Below are 17,591 nucleotides of genomic sequence, written 5' to 3'. Positions count from 1 at the left end.
AATTTTAAAGTGGAGGGTGCTAACCAGGGCTCGGCATAGTGGCATATACCTGTAATTCCAACACTTGGGAGGTGGTGGCAGGAAAACTTCAAGTTTGAGGCCAGCCTGAGCTACATAGTTCCAGGCCAGTTTGGGGTACATGGCAAGAACTTGTGTAAAATAAAAACAAAACAGAACATAAACCAAATAAAAAATGCACAACAGAAAGGTGGACACTACTAAAAATTCCATGGGCCATCTGTGAGAACACCCTAAATAATTCTTACATACATTCCAGTTCTTCATCCTTAGACATATTGTGTAACATTCCTTGGTCCTCACTTATCATTTTAGAATTGGGCTAGTAATAATAGAATAAACAGCAACAACAACAATAGAGTTTTGAGGAGGATTGAGTGAGATCTTGCTCTTTTGAAATAACTGAGGTTCTTAAATGAGCAAGTAAGAGCTGATAAGTGGCCCAAATAAGTTTGTATCATAAATCTTAATGGTAAAGGTCTTATGTCATGATGAAATAGGAGGTACCTTAGATACTTATTGAGAAGGCTTTTCTTATTCTGTATATAATTTGGATGCACTGGAATTGCATTGTCCAAGAAACTGAGAGAGGTAGAAATGCTTGAGGAATACCAAGAAATGTCACATGGTAAAGAAAATGATAGAAAAAAAATCACGTACTAAAAGAAATAGGAATCGGAGATGGTAATGCGGGTATCCTGTCTTAGGTTATATAATACTTGGAGGCCTTGGCTCCTACATGGCCCAGTTTGGCAGACTGACTGCAACTGTTTGACATTTCATTCATTCTGCATTCTACTTCTGAATCTAATTCTTGCATACCTTTGTGGTATAATTTTAAATGATAACGCTTATTTCTCTTTAGTTCAGGTGTGTTAAAGAGAAACCTTGGAATGATTCTTCACCATGGACTTAAACATGACAGATTGTTAATTCAAGTTGAAATACATATTTTGTACAGCCCATTTTTTAATAGAAGGGAACCTTCAGCTGGATGTAGAAATTATTTTGCATTTTCAGTTGTGTAACAGCAAGTGCATTAAGAAAATTACAGCAGAATCGGTTGTGGTTCATTTAGTGGATTTCATAGATGGAGAGAGAGGAACAGCTTCAGATATTCAAAGTATAATTTTTTTCCTTTCACTCAGACTGTGATCCCTCCCTTTAACTCTTCCAAAGGAAGAGAAGAACAATCATCATTGGCTAAAGGCAGTTGCAAAAAAGCAACCTCAAGAGCTAGCTTCACGCTCAGGAGGGAACACTGCATCTCATCCTCATGGTTTCTAGTACTCTACACAGTCAGAAACTTCTCTAGTTACAACTATGGAAATGATCCCTGAAAGTGTAGTCTTCCAAGTATAACTTTTTATGTTACTATGTAACATAAAAGTACCTTTCTTGTGTTTGGATCAAACATATTACAAAGTGAAGCTCGTATGTAGGAAGGGCATGTCTTTGTTTCTTATTTGTATATCTTAGGCATATACTATGTTTGTGCGTGACATTGGGAGTGGGGAATTTCACAGTTTGGGAAAATTGAGTATATTCCTGATTTATTTTTAGTTTTCTAAAGAACATTTCTTTTAATTTTTAAAAATTAAAAAAAAGTTTTACTTATTTTTGTGTGAGTGTATTGCATGCATGAATGTAAGTGCACCTGTGTCATGCAATGCCCGCAAAGGTCAAACGAGGGCATTGAATTTCTCTGAAACTGGAATTATGGGATGATTGTTACCTTCCATGTGGGTACTGGGAATTGAACTCAGGTTCTCTGCAAGAGCAGTAGGTGCTCTTAACTGCTGAGCTATCGCTCCAGTCTCAAATTACAAGAATGCTTAAATTTTAAAAAGCTATATAAATGAGTTTAAAACTACACAGCAAAGTATTATTAAAGTTATTTTATTTGCTCCATCAAATTTAGTAACTTCTGCATGGTGAGGAAACAATTGAGTGAAAACATAGTGTACAGAATGGGAAAATGTATATGCAAACCATGTCAGAGATGGGCTTAGTATCTAGAGTACGTAAAGAGTCCCAGTAACTCAGTAACAAATAGCCCAATTAAAATAGGAGCAACAGGGGCTGGAGAGATGACTTGGTGGTTTAAGAACACTGGCTGCTCTTGTCATGGACCTGGGTTCAGTTCCCAGAACCCATGTGATACCTAGTTCTGCGGCATTGCATGACATAAGCGCACTTACATACATTCAAGCAATACACTCATACACATAAAATAATAAGTAAAAAATATATTTAAAGAGATAGGAGCAATAGGCCTGAATATGCATGGCTCAAAAGAAGATGCTCAGATGACCAAAAAAGCATGTGAAGAAAATGTTTAGCATTACTAGTCATCAGGAAGTACAAATCAAAGCAACAGTGATCTATTATCTCATACCTATTAGGGTAGCCTCTATCAAAAAACAAAGTCAAACCCAGAAAAGAAGTGTGAGCCATTTTGTGGAAAAACCGCATATTGTTGTTGAGAAAGTGGTATTCTGAAATGGAAAGTAGTATAGAAGTCCTTCAAAATATTAAAAACTAGAATTACCATATAAGCTAATGACTCCATTTTTTGGCATACATTAGAAATAACTGAGAACAGCATCTTAAAGACGTAACTACATTCCCATGCTTATTGCAGTGTGATTCACAGTCACGAAGATGTGAATGCAGCCTGAATGTTCACCAGTAGACCAATGAGAAAGAAAAAAGTGTTGCCTATATGTAATGGAATATTGCACAGCCTTAAAAGGGAGGGACTTCCTTACATGCAACATCTTGAAGACATTATGTTAAGTGAAATAAGCACATCTCCTAGTGATACATAGTACTTGATTCTACTTATATCGGGTCTCTTACTCAAACAGCTACATAGCAGCTAATGTAGAATTGCCAAGGGCTTCAAGGAGAGGACAACAAGGAGTGGAGTTGCAGCGATGGGCCATGGAAAAGGTCTAGTAATCTGTTATGCAACAGTGTGTAAGACGACAGTAGTCTGCAGGCAAAGTTCTAGTGATCTGTTATGCAACAGTGTCTAAGATGACAGTAGTCTGCAGGCAAAGGTTAAAAAGTAAATCTACGCTACATTTTTTTTTTAAACCATGATTTAAAAATACATGTAAAAGATTGGGACCAGTAAAAAGACTCAGAAGGTTAGGACACTTGCCACTAAACCTGATGTCCTGAGTTGATTTCTCAAGACTCACATGCTGGAAGGAGAAAATGAACTCTTGCAAGCTGTCCTTGACCTCCACATTTGCAACATGGCATCTGCATGCCCACACCCACACAAAAAATAAATTAAATTAAACGTAAAAATATGTATAAAAGGGCTAGACACATTTTTGGAAGGTGAGACTAAAATTTAAGAAAAAATTTTAGATTTTATTTTTGTTAGCTTTATATATACTTTATTAAAATTTCTCTTTTGAGTTTTTGAGATTTTTTTCCTTCCTATTAGTTTTTTAAGTTAGTATACAAACTAATGGGTTTCATTATAGTATTTTCACACGTGTCATTACACTTTTTTCTAATTCATCCCCCTGCACCCAAATGCCTGATTCCCGTCCTCCTCTGAAATACTCCTCTTTTCTGCTTTCATGTCACATGTATCCAGTATCTTCTCTTCTCCTACTCCTTTAAAATCTCTTCTTTTCCATGATGCCCTTTCTAATTTTATGAGCCCTCCCCACATACATAGACACAGGCTCTACAGATGAGAAAAGACGTGGTATTTGTCTTTCTGAGTCTGATTTCACTTAACATAATGGTGTCTTGTTCCATCTATTTTCCTGCAAATGTCATAATTTCATTTTTCTTTACAGATGAGTAAAATTCCATAGTGCATACACACCTCACTTTCTTTATCCTTTTGATAGCTAGCTCACCTGGTTCTATTTCCTAGCCATGGTGAGCAGTACAACAGTAAGCAGATGTGTAGGTCCCTCAGTGGTCTGCTGACTTAGTTTCCCTTGGGTATGTTCCCAAGAGTAGTACAACCAGGTCATATGGTAGTTCCGTTTTTACTTTTATAAGAAAACTCCATCCTAATTTCCATAGTGGCTACACAAATTTACATTTCCTAGTAGTGTATAAGGGTTCCTCTTTTCCTACATCCTCACCAGCATTTGTTAGTTTTTTCTTGTTGATAGCCACTATAAAGGAGGCGAAGTGGAATTTCACGTCAGATTTCATTTGATTTCTGATAGTTAAGGATGTTGAATACTTTTTGTGTTTATTGGCCATTTTCTTTCTTTCCCTTTTCTTTTTTTAGAACTGTTTATTCAGTCCATTAACCCATTTATTGATTGGGTGGTTTAATTTTTGGTGTTTGATTTTTTTTAGTTTATTGTAGATGTCTGATATGTAGATGACAAATTTTTTTCTCATTCTGTAAGTTTTCTTTTCATTTTGATTATTTACTATGCAGAAGCTTAATTTCTTATAATCCCACTTGTCAGTTCATGGAATTATTTCCTATGCTATTGGAGCCCTTTCCAAAAAGTATTTACTTATGTCTATATCCTGAAGTATTTTCTGTTTTTCTCTAATGTTTTCAGAGATTCAGGTTTTACTTTAAGGTCTTTGATCCATTTTAATTTGATTTTTGTGCCGGGAGACAGAGATCTAGTAATGATTGTCAAGAAAACAAAGATAGGAAATGCTGGGGAGGATGTTGGGAAAGAGGAGCCTCACACATTGTTGGTGGGAATGTGACTTGTGTGGAAATCAGTGAAGGTTTCTCAAAAGCCAAAAATAGAATTATCATGTGACCCATGTATACCATTCTTGGGTATATATTCAGAGGACACTATGGAAGTCCATTTTCCCAGCACAATTTATTAAATAGACTTTTCCTCCAATGTATGTTTTTAATACCTTTGTTAAAAGTTCAATGGCTGTAGCTGAGTTTATTTCTGGGTCCTGTTCTATTCCGTTGGTCCACATGTCTGTTTTTTGTGGTAGTATCATCCTGTTTGTTACTGTGACTATGTAACATAATTTGAGTTCAGGAATTACGATACTGCCAGCATTACTGTTTCTGAGAAGGATTACTTTGGCTATTTTCAGTCTTTTATTTCTTTTTCTTAAGAAGATTTCTTTTGCTATTTTCAGGCTTTTTTGCCTTTATATGTTTTTTTTTTTTTTGTTTTTTTTTTGTTTTTTTTCTGTGAAGAAAGTCATTGAGATTCTGATAGAAATTGCATTTGAGGGGCTGGAGAGATGGCTCAGTGTTTAAGAACACTGACCGGTCTTGTAGAAGACCTGGGTTAGATTCCCAGCACCCACATGGCAGCTAACAACTGTCTGTAACTCTAGTTCCAAGGGATCCGACAGCCTCTTCTGTCCTCTATGGGCATTGCATGACACGGGTGCACTTAACCTACATGCAGATACTATACTCATGCACATAAAATAGTAAATAAAGTGTTTTTTAAAAAAAGAAATTGTATTTGAATCTGCAGATTGCTTTTGGCAATATAGCCATTTTCATATTAATTTTACTGGTCTATGAGCATAGGAGTTCTTTTCATCTTGTAGCATCTTCAGTTTCCTCCATCTCTTAAAATTTTGATCGTGGAGATCATTTACCTCTTTGGTTAGGTCTTTTCCTAGGTATTTTATTAATTTATTTAGAAGCTATTGTTAGTAGGACTTTTCTCCAATTTCTTTCCTGGCAAGTTTGTTACTGAATGTTGTTATGGTTACCAGTGTGTTGACTTGTACTTTCTACTGCTTCACTGAAAGCATCTATCAGTTTCTAAGAGTTTTCTGGTGGTGTTTTTAGGGTTTTTTTTTTTTTTTAAGCTTTCAGTGTAGGATCATGGAGTCAGAGAGGTGACTCAGCAGGTAAGTGTGCTTGTTGACAAACCTGATGACTTGAGTTCCTTTCTGGATCCCACGGAGTGAAAGGGAAGAACTGACTCCTGCAGGTTGTCCTCTGACATAACACCTAGGATAAATATGTAAATGAATGTTAAAAAACAAAACCCAAAACATTTAAGTAGAGAATCATGTCAAATAAAGATAATTTGGCTTCTTCCATTCTTATTTGTATTCCTTTTATTTCTCCCTCCTGTTACTCTGACTTTGAGCACTCTGTTAAGTAAAAGGGATAGGCACACTTTTCTTGTTCATACTTGAGAGGAAATGCTCTCAGTTTTTCCCCATTTAGTAGAATGTTGGCTGTAGGCTTACTGTATATAGCTTTATTTATGTTAGGTTTCTTCTGTTCCTAGTTCTAAGTTTTTCTTAAAAATATTTCTCTATTACAGAACTATGAACCATCTGTTATTATCTCTTAAAAATATTTATTATTTTTATTTATGTGTATGCATATATTGCCTGCATGTAGGTAAGTGTACCTGTGTCATGCAATGCCCGCGGAGAACAGAAGAGGCTGTAAGATCCCCTTGAACTGTAGTTATGGACAGTCGTTAGCTGCCATGTGGGTGCTGGGACTCTAACCTGGGTCTTCAGCAAGAACAACCAATGTCCTTAACTGCTTAGCCATCTCTCCAGCCCCTGTTAAATTGCATTCTCTCTACTTGTAGACCTCATTCTTCTGATCATAGTCTATAGTGACCAAGTGAAAGAATTTTGCAGTTTGATTAGGTCATCAGAATACTGAGCACTGTATAAAAGTTTGTTGGTGAATAGTAATAGCTGTTACTCCAGCACTTCAAAGATGCAAACTGGCTATTTAAAAAATGTGTTTATTTATGAATGTGATTTTTAGAATATTTATATCCAATGATAGAACTGATTTTGTACAGGCTTAAGTCTTGAAGCTTTGCTAAACCAAGAATAATTCTTAAGATTTTGAATATGTAAGCTGTATTAGATACATATAGACTTTAATTGTCCTTTGAATAATTGAGATGTACAGAATATAGTCTATATAATATTTCCCTTTTCTAACAAAGATGAAGCAAGTATTGTTAGAATTTCTAATTTCACAGTTGCTAACATTGAAGATTCAAAGCTTATTTATGCCTCTATTGGGGTTAGTCATCCCCATTTGCATTGTTTCTCCCTTCCCTCTGGATCATTCTTCCTTACCACGTATGCAGTTTCTAACCCATTCCAGTGAGGTATTTATCGCTCCAACTCCACTGAAGCAATTCCATTGTTACTGACAAGCTTTATCTTGCCAAATTCAGTAGAAAATTTTTGGTTCTTTGTGCTTGACCTTTCAGCACATTTACTATAGTTGTTTATTCTTGCCTTTTCAAAAATATTTTCTGCACTTCCTTCAGAGATGCTGAATGCTTCATTTTACTTTCTGTGCTCTTAATGTGGTCTCTTTAATGACAGCACCTCCTCTTCCTCACCTGTAGATATTCGTTTTCCCGTGACTGATCCCCCCAGCTTTCTGCATGTCAGTCCCTCCATGGTATTATCTTACTCTTTGGTTTTAATATTTGTGTTGATTATTCACAAATGTTCATCCTCAATTCTTAAATCTCCTTACACTAATTTAGACTTATTTTTTTCTATTGCTTCTTTATCTGTACCAGGATATCTAGTAGGTACTCAAATTGAGTATGTCCAAATCTTTTCTTTTCTTTTCTTCAGCCTTTTCATCTTAATATTTGTAACTAGTGCCACAGAGGACCATAACAAAAATCTGAGTCATACCTCTCTTCCTTAAACATCTCCTAGTTAGCCCACTAAATTTTGTTAGCCTTTCTTTTAAAATCTGTCATTTTTCTGTTATGATTTCCTCCATATCTACCCTAGACATGCTACAATAAAGAAATAACAGGTTTCCCTCCTGCTGTATTCATGTATTGCTAGAAAAATGTTTAGCAAAGATCAGTCACATATGGCATCAGTTCACTTGCTGAAGCTTTCTAGTAAATTCTGAACACATTAAAAGTACAATCCAAAGTTCTCACCATAACCTACAAACCCTTACTTCCGTTGGCCCTTAGCTGTCTTACTGACCTCGCTGTCCCTTCTCACTCTGTACTTACCACGCTTGTTTTGCTGTTGCTCTTTTATGTGCCTTAGGGCTTTTGCCCTTTTTCCCTGAATCTTTCTTTCCCCGGGATTTATGTGCCACATTGACTCAGTTTGGTTCAGGTGTTTACTTTTCAGAGTGGCCTTCCTGCTTCACCACAGAAAAACAGTGTATTTTAAACCACAGAGGTGGTAGAAGACAGAAGAGGGTGACAGATCCTTGGAACTGGAGTTAGGGATGGTTGTTAGCTGCCTGCCATGTGGGTGCTGAGAACTGAACCGAGGTCCTCTGGAAGAGCAGCTAATGCTCTTAACTGTGGAGCCATCTCTCCAGCCTCCAATTATTATTATTTTTTTTAATGAAATCAAGTCAACAACTCAAACAGCAATTTTTGAAGTAAAACATTCTAACATGATACAAAGATACATTTATTTGATATATGCTAAGGAATAACAATAGGAAAAATAGGCTTTATTTTCTGTAGTTAAGCCATTGTTTCTATAAGAGCAGAAAACTTGGTATGTAGAATAAAAAAAATGCAGCTCATAACATATGGCTGTCTCAAATCTGAGCCAGGGTGTTTTGACTGTTGTGTGCAAAAACTATACTTAATTCAGAGGGTGCATGTTATGTGTTCAGATACAAGGCTGGAGTGCAGTTGTGAGGTGCAACACAGGTGAACACTGCCAGAAACACATCAGATTCATTCATACTTGATTTTGAATTTTTTGGTCATTGTGCATTCAGTGATAGAGTGCTTGCTTGCCATGTATTGAGGCCCCAGGTCCCATTCCAGTACACACTTATATTTGTTCATGTATAAAATATGTCATTTGTCAGGAAGCCAAGAATATTCACAGTTCTTTACTATTATATAAAGTAAAAGGAATTATTTTAAAATATATTTACCAAAAATTATTCCCTGATAGTGCTAAGATGCGATCTACCAAATAGTCAAGGAACATAAAATACAGCCGTATATACAGATTTTAAAACATATACCGTGTTTTGCAGTAACCTTGACGATTCATAGATCAGTCTTACTTGGATATACAATAAAATCCTCAGTATTGGCAAGCCAAGTGAATAGTCAGGGAGTGTTCCATATTTTCCCTCTATTTTGAAGTATCACATTTATTAGAAAATGAATTAGAAAATGAAGAGGATGCCAGGGTCAAGAGTGCACTGTGTACTTCACTTGAGACATTCCAAAGCATTTAATAATTTTAAGAAATGTAGGTAGATCAAACAGATATTCTTCAAAAAAAATAGATTTGATAAATATGTTGCCAAAATATTTTATGTTAAGAATTTTTTCTTGGGGCTGAAGAGATGGCTCAGCAGTTAAGAGCACTGACTGCTTTTGCAGAGGACCCAGGTTTGATTCCCAGCACCCACATGGCGACTAACAACCATCTGTAACTTCAGTTCCAGGGGAATCTAATGCCCTCTTCTGACCTCTGCAGGCATTGTATGACACCGGTGCACCTGTCTACATGCATGCAATACACTCATACAAATAAAGATAAATAAGGTATTCTTAAAAAAATTTTTTCTCCCCTTACTCTCATATTTCCATTTACTAACATATGGATTGTGTCTTGCTTCCTTTTCAGAGGAATTTGGCTTGTCTTAAAAAGGAGACAAATATATCAGATACCTGATTTAGATTAATCACTGCATTTGAGCACCAAACTCAGTTCAGTGTTTTTCCAGGAAAGAACAGAAAGGGGACAGACACATTATGTTGTGTCTAGTGAAGGGACCAGTAGCTTTGCCTGGGAGACATACTCTTTTTTTCTTTCATTTTATAAATGGAACATTGAATAAAATAATAGTTGTCTTTGACTTTGATTTTGAAGTCAAAGTCAAAATGCAAAAGCTAGAAAATGCTTTTTAGATGGACATTTCCTTTATTGACTAACCTTGACAATTGAGATTTTTAATACTGAATTTTTAACTTAGGAAATCTTATCATCTGTTGTGACCTCTAAGATATGTGGTTTGTTTTTGTTTTCTGAAAAGTGCCAAGGACTGACTGGTAAATGTGTAGTGACTTCTAGTTGTTGGGAAATCATTTTGCAACTATCATAAAAGCTGGATCAGATTAAAAAAAAAAAAACCATCAGATTTAGCTAAATGCTCTCATAGGGTTCAGGAAAAACAACAACAACAACAAACCCCAAGCATTCAGCCTGGGTGGAGAGAAGGAAGAGGAAAGAAACAAGGGATCTGTGTGATTATAAGTGATAAAGCAAATGTGGTAAAATGTTAACAGTACTTGAATGTAAGTAAAGGTTATATGTACTGTTTTAACTTTTGTAATAAATTTGAGACAATCAGGCATAGTGGCATATGTCTAATCCCAGCACTTGAAAGGCTGAGGCAGGATTGTGAGTTCGAGATCAGGCTGGGCTATATAGTGAGTTCAAGATCAACCAGAGACACACTGAGACTCTGTTTGAAAAGAAAGAGTTGAGACAGTGTACATGGTTTAGTTACGGTACACTGCTATGAACCAAGGAAATAACAACTTAAGAGAATTTGTTCTACAGACAGAATTAGCAGAAATACTCTTTAGGTAGTTTCTCTCAAATATTACATGCTCTGAATGAGCCTTTGTTAAATCCTGGTTTTAGTTAGTTCATGGTTGAATTCTCCATTGAGTGTCTGAAGGGCTAACACCTTGTTGATTGAAGAGGAATGTATGTTTCAATAACAAATACAGGAAAAGCCTATTGTGAAAATGTAAAAGCCTGATTTGTTTTGCCTTCGTTCACATTCTTATGAAGATGGATCAGAGAGGTACTTAAAGTTCCTAGTATTTTTTACTCAAGGGAGCTTTGAAACTGTAGAAGCAGTTAGGTGCTCAAGTGTTATCCCAGTGTTGAGAAGTTGCAGAAAAAATAATTTGGCCTAAAATGTTTTAGAGGTATGTGTTAGTAATTGACTGCCCTCCATCATAAAGGAATCTGATTTCTTATTCCCTTCAGAAAATGTAATTTTGAACAAAATTGCACGCTGATGGCCTTTCTGGGATAAATTAGCTGCAAAATGTGAATAACTAACTCTTTTCTCCAGAAGTAGATTAGATTGGTAAAAGCCCTTTCAACATTGCTTTAAAAACAATAAGACTCTATGGGGAGGAGGAAAGGTGGGGGATAAGAAAGAAATCAAATGTTATGAGTAAATATCTGGCGGTGAAATGTTTGTGTGTGTGTTTGTGTGTGTGTGTATGTACTTGTATGTGGCCGCTAGATGCTGATTTCTGGTATCTTAGTCACTCTACACGTTATTTTTGAGATAAGATCTTGCTTTAGCTAGAGCTTGCTGGAATCCTTTCTCTGCCCCTCCAGCCCTGGGGTTACAGGTGTGCACCCATGAGGCATAGCTTTTTTTACATGAGTGCTTGGGATTGAATTTGGGTCCTCAGGTTTGAGTGGCAGGTACTTTACCTGATTGAGCCAGCTCCCCAGCTCTCTAGGTGGGAAAATTTTAATCCAAGATATATTTTTCTTTAAATTCTAGTGTTAAAGGTCTTTCATGCCTACAACTCCAAAGGAAGTTCATAAAATTTGAATAATATAGGATTTTATTTTGTTCTGTTTTTTCTTACATTGAGGTAAGCTTTTATTTCCTTTAATTTCTGCTGATTCTGGAGAAACATAGAAGCATAGAAATGTAGAAGAGAAATTTTGCCTCTTCTGTTGAATAGCCAGTTCTTGAGATGTAAAATAAGCTGTGGTGCTTTCATTGAAACCTCTTTGAGCAAGAAGCACTCCTTTTCTTAGTTATTTTAATCACACATTGTATGACATTTTTCTACACTCTGCAGTCTAAGAATCTGTTGTTCTTTAATGTATCCTCATCACATTTTGGCTTTTTTTTTTGACCTTATGGCTGAAGTATAAACCTTCAGATACTTCTTTGGGTAAATTGTACACAGTTAATCCTCTGTGCTCTGTGAGTTTTTTTTTTTTTTTTTTTTTGGTCTTTTTGAGACAGGGTCTCCCTGTAGCCCCAGCTGTCCTGAAACTCACTATGTAGACCAGGCTGGCCTTGAACTCACAGAGTTCCTCCTGCCTCTGCCTCCCGAGTGCTGGGATTAAAGGCGTGCGCTACCACGGCAGGCCCAGTTTTATCATTTTTGATCTTTACTCATCCCATCGGTTTTGTATCCATTGGACATTTGTTAAGTACTTAATGTTTATGACCTGTATCTGATTTGCTATATAAAATGTTAAATTTGGAAGCATTATGGGGGTATGAGTCCATAATTGTCCTTTCAATAACCCCTGTAAATTTACTTCTATCCACTGTCATTATCACTTCTGTTGTTTAATCAGTTGTGAGTCTACTTACAAGCTATTTTAGGTAACTCACATCTCACCATTTGTATCCAGAAGTCCATTATGATATGTACTGATGGTGCTTTAACTAATTAAAATTAAGATATACTATGATTATTGCATCATTTCTAGAAATATATATATTAGTATCAGATGACTTTTAGGAATGTAGAATAAACAGAATTTCTTATCCTTTCTGTTTTCTTTTTCCTTTGAAATATATGTTATATATATATATATATATATTATATATGGGTGTTTCTTTGCTATAGGTAGTGCCTTCTCTTCTCTTTGTCCTAATACCTTTCTAGCTCAGAGCACGAGTTTGAATATTAAAAGAATAACATGACATGAAATTGCCTAGCATGTTTCTTTATATTTAGAAGGTAATAAATATTGTTAAATCTTTATTACATTTCTTAAATTCTGTTCATCAACTATGCTGGAGGTCATCAGGAAATTAATAGTGTGAGTTGGCTCATAATAATTTTTTTGTTCTTCATCTTGCTTAGATCTATTTTATTATTAATGGAAGCAACCCCCCCACCCCGCAACTAGAGTAAATTACTTGAGTGAACTATATCATAAGCTGTTTCCATTATCTGAAATGCTTGGCACTAGAAATATTTCAGATTTGAACATTGCTAATTCAAAAATCTGAAATTCTGAAAGTTCCAGAACTGAGTGCTGACATACGACTCACAAAATTTTGAATTTTGCATTTTGGATTTTTAGATTAGGGATGTTTGACCTACGGTAGAAAAGTGTTTTTCTTTTTCTTTTCTTAAAATTCTATTTTTTAATTGAATTTTTGTGTATTTCATATAGAACATCTCAATCAATCTTAATCATCTTTATACCCCCTTCCCCACTGGCACCCTCCCATACCCCCCCACCCCACTGGAATTCATACATTCTGTCATTTGTGTTAAGTCCTATTGTGTCAAGTTAGTGTCACCAGACATCCCTCAGTGCACGTTCATATACTGAGGTGTAGTCAGCCTATCTAGAGTCTCTCGCTTTAGGAAAATCAGCTCTTCCTCATCCAGCATTAATCAGTTGCCAATATTTCTTAAACTAAGGTTGGGTTCAGTTGCCCATTTCCTGGTTCTATGCTGGGTTTTTGTCAGAGTTTGCATGAGTCTTGTGCATGTTGACACCATTGCTGTAGGTCATATGAGCAGGGTCCTAGGAGCTTGTAGGAGTCTTATTTCCATATGGTCATGCACCTCCTCCCTGGCTGTTAAAATATTTCCATTCCCTCTTCCACAATGGTCCCTGAGCCTAAGTGGGTATAGTTTAATATAGGAGTCTTTTCCAAGGACCAGTGTTCTGCAGGCTCTTAGTCTTTACACTTTGGCCATTTGTGACCTCTTATGTTCTTGGCCCTCAGTTGTATAAGGGAGCTTCATTTACTGCTGGTGGGTTGCAATCCCTATGGAAAGCAGTGGGAGAACTAAAAATCTAAAAATGAACCTACCATTTGGCCTGGTTATACCACTCCTTGGCATATACCCAAAGAACTCATCCTATTGCAGAGATCCATGTTTGTTGCTGTTCTTTTCACAATAGCCAAGAGATGGAAGCCACCTAAATTTTTGATAATGAAAATATGATACATTTACACAATGGAGTTGTATTCAGTGGTAAAGAAAGATGAAATAAAATTTTAAAATCTATTTTTGTTTTTAATTGACACAAAGGAATGCATATACAGGATTCAGTATGACTTTTCTTTGTACACACAATGTATAATAGTCAGATCAGAGTAGTTCAGTGTCTTTCTCCTTCTGCAAAATCATAATTCAATTGTACTCTTTTCTAGGAAGCATTCCTTAATTAGTTATTTCATCGCATAACTGACATTCGAGTTCCTCTTACATCTTCTTATTTATGTTGGGCAAGTGTGGCTTTTGGGATCCTCTTGAATACACTCCTCAAGGAAAATCAAAGCTTTTTGAATATGGAGATGGTTATACTTTATGAGTATTTAGTAGCCACCACTGTTCACGTAATCTGCTTTTAACTTCAGACTATGACAAAATTACTTGTTTAAAAAGTGGATAAAGGCTCTTCCACCCTTAACAATGCACAGCTGTGCAGCCAGTTTCAGGACCACTGAGACCTTAACCCTGTCCTCTGGAGCCAGAGACCCTTTGCTGCACTTCCCCCACCTTTCTTCCTTCTCTCTCCCTACTAGTGGCCTGTCCCCCACTTCCCTATGCCAGGGGATCCAGGGGTGGGGCAAACAACCCTGAATGTTCCTCCAGTGGTTGTGCCAATCAGGTTGGGAGGGGGGTTGTGTCTTTGAAATCTTAAAGAGATGGGTATTTCAATTTGAAAATTCAAAGAAGTCAAGAAACTAATAAATGGCCATGGGAAGGGGTAGAAGAGTGGAAGCTCTCTGGGAGGGGTGGGAAAATGCAGTGGTATGAAGGAGGAAAGAGGAGCATTAAAGTAGGAAGGGTTAAATGGGATGGGGAATGGGAGAGCAGGTCAGAGGAGGGAGTATGGGGAGGGATAAGTAACACTAAAGGCCTTAGAAAAAGCCATATGGAAACCCACCACTATAGAAGCTTCTTGAAGCACATACATATACATAAAAGAGAGATTAAAAGAAGTTACCCTTTAACAGGGGACATTGCCTCATTTAGACATCATAGGTCTAACAACAACAACAAAACTTCAATGCGAGGAATAGACTCCATTTCTAGAACCTGTTGACCAGGTGCATCCTGTAGACCCTCAAGCAATACTAGCAATTGCCCTTACTCTTGGTTACCCAGCAGAACTTGATGGTAAGACCGTATTGCTGAAGATACAACACATATGAGCTATAGAACAAGGAGAAATCAAGTTGGTGCTGACTTCAAAGCCTCATCTCTACTAGCTAGTGTTCATAGTGCTGAAAGGTGCTATGCATGCTATGGGAAGGAAAAAATAATCATCAGTCTTATCCACCTGTGAATCCTGTGAACTACAACCACTGTCCTGGCAAGATATACCCACTGGTACAGTAGTGGCATGGGAATAACCATTGACTCTTTAATTGGGTTTAAGGTCTATGTCATAGGATGGTGTCCATATTGATAGCAGGCTTAGGAATCAGAGAGCCTAATACTAGTTTTCTATGAAGTAGTTATTGTATTAAACTGACACTAATGACTCATATATACCCATAGATTAAAATTATATATATATATATATCAGTAATTATATACACCCATAGATTAATGCATATCTCAATTCTGACTAGAGAAGTTTCCTTATGCAGCAGACGGTAAGTAACACAGAAATCTTCAACTGGTCAGTATGCAAAGAACAAGAGGCTGCAGGGTGCTTATCCCTGAATAGGGCACCTGTATCAAACTTCTGCCTCCCAAGGCTCAGGGATCATTGACAGAAGATGGAGAACAGAAAGATTGTAAGAGCCAGAGGTAGTGGATGATCACAAAGACCAGAATTTTCCAGACAGCCAAACAGTTACTCATATGAACTCACAGCGATGGTGATGTCATGCACAAATCCCATGCAAGCTCAAACCAGACAAAATCCCAGCCTAGTAGACATGGATACCCCAAGCCAGCTAAGGAACTTTTGACAACTGATGGCTGCTAGAAGGGAGAGGAGAGTCAGTGTCTTACAGGGATGGGACTCTTGGTGGACCCATTGTGTGGACCCACACTCATGGACATTTGAAGACACAAATTAGACTCTATAGTTCTTATATGTACATTAGATTACATTAAATTGGGCAGGGGGACAAAGGGGGAGGTACAGATAGGGGAGGAGGTCAAAATACCATCAAAATATATTGTATGAAAATGGCAAAATTTCAATAATACTAAAAAAGGCTTTTTAAAAAAACATTCTTTAAGAGGAGGTACTTCCTACATTTCTCACTTTCTAGTGGGTCAAGCATTTTATTCTGAATATGGTACCTAATAAGGACCAGGAAGTGCAGGAATAAGATGGGGGCAGATTTATTAAATTGAAAAGAATCCTTTAGTATTACAGCATACATATGTGTAAAAAAGACCCACATGCAATTAAAAGTAGATAAAATTTGGAAGGTAGAAGTAAGTGGTCTGAGAAAGTATGAAGAAAAGGTTTTTGGAATTTACTTTTCTTAGTTGCAGCCCTAATTGCATTATTTTATGTCAGATTTTACTTTAAAAAAATTTTTTTTATTCATTTATTTTATGTGTATGCGTGTATTGCCTGCATGTAGGTAAGTACATTCATGTCGTACAATGCCCAAGGAGGAGAGAAGCTGTCAGATCCTCTGGAAATGGAGTTGTGGACAGTTGTTAGCTGCCATGTGGGTGCTGGGACTTGAACCCTGGTCTTCTGTAAGAACAACCAGTGTTCTTAGCTGCTGAGCCATTTTTCCAGCCCACTTTTTTTTAAAATATTTTTTTTAGAAGAAGCATTTCATTACAGCTTTAACATACTCAATAACAGTTTACAGAGCAAAGACACATCTCTTTCAAAAGTGGCTATAAAATTTTTAGGTTGGCTGTTGAAATAATAGAGCTATACATACTGAATTCAGTATAAGCCCTGGAAGACATAAGGCTGAGCCATTTTTCCAGCCCACTTTTTTTTAAAATATTTTTTTTAGAAGAAGCATTTCATTACAGCTTTAACATACTCAATAACAGTTTACAGAGCAAAGACACATCTCTTTCAAAAGTGGCTATAAAATTTTTAGGTTGGCTGTTGAAATAATAGAGCTATACATACTGAATTCAGTATAAGCCCTGGAAGACATAAGACATAAGATTGAATGAGTTTTTAACCTTTAAAAAGATCTCCATTTCATTTTAAAATATACTGTTTCTTACAGAAAGACTCATTGTTTTTGCTAATAACACTGAGATGTTGGCGCATGCATCTGTATGTATTGGTGCCTGTGTATGTCTATAAAGTCATTGGGTAGATTTCAGTGGTAAAGTTTTATCACCTCTACTAATGAGCATGATGCAAATTTCCGCTTCCTCCTCAAATATAATTCATTTTTTAAAATTTGTTGATTTTTTTGTGAGTGTGTGGTACAGCCCTGCCAGGAAGAAGGATGCAGCAGAGAAAAGCAATACAGAAAACATGGAATTATGCCCAAGTATTAATTAAAATGTGAAAAAAGAAAATACCAATTACAGGTGTAGCTCAGAGGCAGAGCATTTACTAGCAATCTTGAAGCCTTGGGTTTGATTCCCAATACTGCAAAAAATATATTTTTTTTAAATTTAAAA

General features: G+C 36.5%; 1 protein-coding gene and 1 non-coding gene across 3 annotated transcripts in view; one reads left to right on the top strand and one right to left on the bottom strand.

Annotated features, from left to right (window-relative positions):
* The window catches only part of R3hcc1l (R3H domain and coiled-coil containing 1 like), a 92,703-nt gene that overhangs the window by 33,559 nt on the left and 41,553 nt on the right, over window positions 1-17,591 (top strand). The window lies entirely within an intron of this gene.
* On the bottom strand, window positions 1,160-1,370 carry LOC115070179. The gene has a single exon (XR_003849379.1). It is a non-coding gene; the product is annotated as a small nucleolar RNA U3 (small nucleolar RNA).

The sequence above is a fragment of the Nannospalax galili genome, unplaced genomic scaffold, assembly GCF_000622305.1.
Source record: "Nannospalax galili isolate Female #2095 unplaced genomic scaffold, S.galili_v1.0 scaffold875, whole genome shotgun sequence".
Taxonomy (NCBI): Eukaryota; Metazoa; Chordata; class Mammalia; order Rodentia; family Spalacidae; genus Nannospalax; species Nannospalax galili.
This window is presented reverse-complemented; position numbering and strand designations above follow the sequence as displayed.